This window comes from Pteropus medius, unplaced genomic scaffold, assembly GCF_902729225.1.
Source record: "Pteropus medius unplaced genomic scaffold, Ma_sr-lr_union100, whole genome shotgun sequence".
NCBI lineage: Eukaryota > Metazoa > Chordata > Mammalia > Chiroptera > Pteropodidae > Pteropus > Pteropus medius.
The window spans coordinates 23,140,362-23,144,156 of NW_024344240.1; the positions used below are offsets into that span (position 1 = coordinate 23,140,362).

At 45.8% G+C, this 3,795-nt stretch overlaps 1 pseudogene; it reads left to right on the forward strand.

Moving 5' to 3' along the window:
* Nucleotides 1–2,705: 2,705 nt before the first annotated feature.
* On the forward strand, nt 2,706–3,795 carry LOC120607169 (interferon-stimulated 20 kDa exonuclease-like 2; annotated as a pseudogene).

Genomic DNA, 3,795 nt, shown 5'->3' on the forward strand with positions numbered 1-3,795 from the left:
CTAGTCCAGAGCCTCTTAATTGGCAACCTTGCTTTGACATTTGGAAAGGGATAATTAAATATTAAATAAAGGGATCTAGAGTGTCAGATGGTTGCTGGACTTATCATGGTGATCACTCTTTAGATATATAAATGTTGAATAACCATGGCGTACACTGGAAACTAATAAAATATTGTGTGTTAGCTATATTTTAATAAAAACCTTAAAATTAGATAAAGGAATCTAAAATCTGAATGAGCCTAATATGGTATTGTCATGAAGACTTTTATCGAATTTCATTTGGCCCCAAGTTTAATAATGAATCATGGTCGAACTGGTCAGTCTGGAGTTTTTTGAATATATTGTGATATCACCTTAGACATGAGGTGAGTAAGTAATAGGAGAGATTCCCCACTCCAACCCTGCATCTCCTGTATCACTCCTCAGGCCAGGCCAGCACCTAATAAACTTCTGCGGAAAACAGCCATGTTTTCTCTGTGCAAACAGCTCTGTTTTTTCTTGTTTCATGCCAAAGCAGTGAACTCCTTTCCCCAGAAAACAATGTTATAAAAAACTCTTCTTTCTCTATATGTTTCTCTGCTTAAATCCTCTATAATACCTTTGGAACTCTAGACCCTTCTTGAGTTCATCCCTCCCTGTCTCCTGGTGCATCACAGCTGGTCTCCCAGCCTCATCTCTTGAGTACCATCATTTGAGGGTGCCGCCCTGTCCACACCTGCACTGACATTGCCCTCCTCTCCTTAGCTGTCTGTCTTCATCTGACTCCTGTATCTGCTGGGCTTGCTTGCTTCTTATCTCTGAACCCTTTCCATTTGTCCTCTCAGTATTGGTGTTCCCAGGATTCTGACTTACGTCTTTCCACTAGTCACCCACGACCTCTCCCTGCATGATCTCGTGCTTTTCCATGACTCCAACTACTCACGGTGAGAATGTTTTGGGGTTTCTTTTCCTAGAGGTTTCTAAAATCAGAAGTAATCTCCCTTGAAAATATGATGGAATTTAAGGGAAAACTTACCCCCAAACAAAATATCCCACCTAGAAAGTCAAGATAACACAGGGACCGAAAAATGTATAGCTAAGGGTACCTGACATTGATGAGAAAACTAATTCAGAGATAGATTTGAAGTCTCTAAGTTCACTTTCTAAATACTCTGAAGGAAAACCGAGAGTGTGAAATGTTTTCTAAAAAGACCTGGGATCATAGAATGCAAGGTTTTCCACACACGCCTCTCACCTGCACTGCAGTCCTCTTTTGGGGGTAAAAGCCTGATTGAAAAGCAGACTCTTTGTCAAGGCAGAGGCTTTTTCAGAAGTGTCAGGCAATACGAAAGTTTAGGAAGAACTTTGTACTTTGCTTTCTCCAAAAAAACTTTCCCAATGCCAAACACCTGCCCTAACTACCCTCTACCACCACACGCATACCGTGTATGTGTATGTGGCTAATACATGAAGGAGCAGGAGAACAAAAAAACCTCCTCACATGACTAGTTTCACTGATTGTCCTTGTTCCAAATCACTAAGCTGGGTTCATCTCCTTTCCTCAGAGCTTAACTAGATGAGAATGTTCAGTTTCAATTACTTTTTACAAACTGACTTTAAATCAGACGCCCCCACTGAGTGCTTCGTGTTGACCTAGGAAGGAGATGAGAGCCTCCCGCACTTCTGAGAGGGTCAGAAATCGGGGTTTTATGTTGTTGTTTTTTGCTTTTGTCCAGACTCTAACTAACCCCTTCTTAGTCCTGACAAGCCTCAGCGTTAATGTGCTTTGCTGCCTGCAGAGGGCATTAAGAGTAGAAGAGCAATGTGGCTCTTTAATTTTCCTTCTCCCGGGCCAAGTTAAATTCCTGACAACCACATACAGTGGGGATTTTTGTTTTCTTTCTTCCATCCCCAGTCCGGGTGGCGGCAGAGCTCAAAGAGTAGTCTGTTCTGGGGAAAAGACGGCGTCTGCCTTTCTCCCAAACCAGCCCTGATCAAATCCCAAGCAGCCGGTCCTTAGATAACACGACTGAGAAACCTGAAACCAACAGCTCTGACTCTCATCAGTGCCGAGCATCACCGTCTGGAAACTGAGACATGTTGCTGAGATGCCACAGTGATTGAGTGTTAAGTGGCATGGCTGGTGTTCTCTCACCAGGGTTTATAGCCTGGACCTATGAACTTAGACAAAGAAGGTTTTCAGAAAGTCTGTCTGGGGCTGGAGCACTTGAGCTGTTTTGTGGCACTCTGCACATGTACTGGCCTTTAGGATCATTGTTCTCCCTTAGCAAAGCCATAAGGTAGGTTAATACAGCCGTGCTGTCCATTTACTGGGTTGCCTGCAGCATTCCCCACAGGTGAGTGCATTCAGTTGTGTTTGAAGCGAAGGAAGGAACACACCCATGCTCCATTTCTGCTTTATTAGGGGAGGGCATTCTCAAATAAATGGGTTTAGAAGATGCAGAGCCTCAAATGAATGGAGAGTAAGAACATTTTCCATTATTAGGGAGTGTTTATTGAATGCCTTCTGGGCTGGACACTACAGAAGGAGTACATATTATAGAATGTAGAACAGATGTGGTCACTGACAAGCCCTGCTGGGGACTGGAGGAGTTGTGAAGGAGTGGGAGGCATAGATGAAAGAGTTTCCTTCTCTAGGATGAAAAAATGGGGGTAGGAAATCCAGTTTGGCTCAGAGGCCTAGAGACCTATAGCTTATTCGGAAAATGCTGAGATGTGCTGCAGAAGGTGGTGCCAGAGAGCTAAGGCATGCAAGAAAGCTGCCCCTGAGTCCACCATCTGCACAGCCTCCCAAAGGGAGTGTGTATACCAGTGTGTGTGCATTCATAGTGGTGGGAACCAAGCCTGTGGAATGTGTCCTAGGGAGAAGAGGAGGAAGTACCAAGAGTTCACTCAGAGGTATGGGCACTACGGGCCATGGGCCTGGAGCCATGGTGAGCCACACAGCTTCTAACATCAAACACGTGCCAGGACTTAGAAGGTCTCTCCCTTTCCTAAAAGAAGACAGCTGCCTCCAGCAGTAGATCAGAGCAGTCCTTGGACAAGAAGACTGCCATCCCTTGGCTTACCCCGGCCCCATCACAGAAGGCTGGTTCTGCTGTGGCTAAAGTAGATTTGCTGGAGGAGTTCCAGAGTGCCCTTCCAAAGATTTAAGAGCCACCCAATTCTCTCGCAGAAGAAGGGCCCCAGAAGAATGCCCCACAGAACTCCACTCAGGCTCATTCAGAGGATAAATGCTCTGGAGCATCCCAGAAGGTGCCAAAGAAAATGGTGGTGATTGACTGTGAGATGGTGGGCACAGGACTTCAAGGGACATTTCAGTTCTTTGGCTTGATGCAGCTTCGTCAACTACAACAGAGACAGCTCTGTAGTTGGTGAGTATGTCCTCCCCGCTGCCACACTGTGGACTACCGCACCAGATGGAGTGGTACCTGGAAGCAGCACATGGTGAATGCTACACCCTTCAAGATTGTTCGAAGCCAGATCTTAAAGATAATCACAGGGAAGATTGTAGTGGGGCATGCCATCCACGTCTTCAAAGCCCTTTAATATTTCCACCCCAAGGCCCTCACCCGCGACACCTTCCATATCCCCCTCCCCAACAAGTAGGCCAACTGCCAGGAGAATGCTACCATGTCTCTGAAGCATTTCACCAAGAAGCCGCTGAGCCAAGATGTCCAGGTTAGGAAAAGTAGACATTCCTCTGTGGAGGACGCCCAGGACACCATGGAGCTGTACAAGCTGGTTGAAGTGAACTGGGAGCAGCACCTGGCCCAGAACCGTCTAAAAAATTAG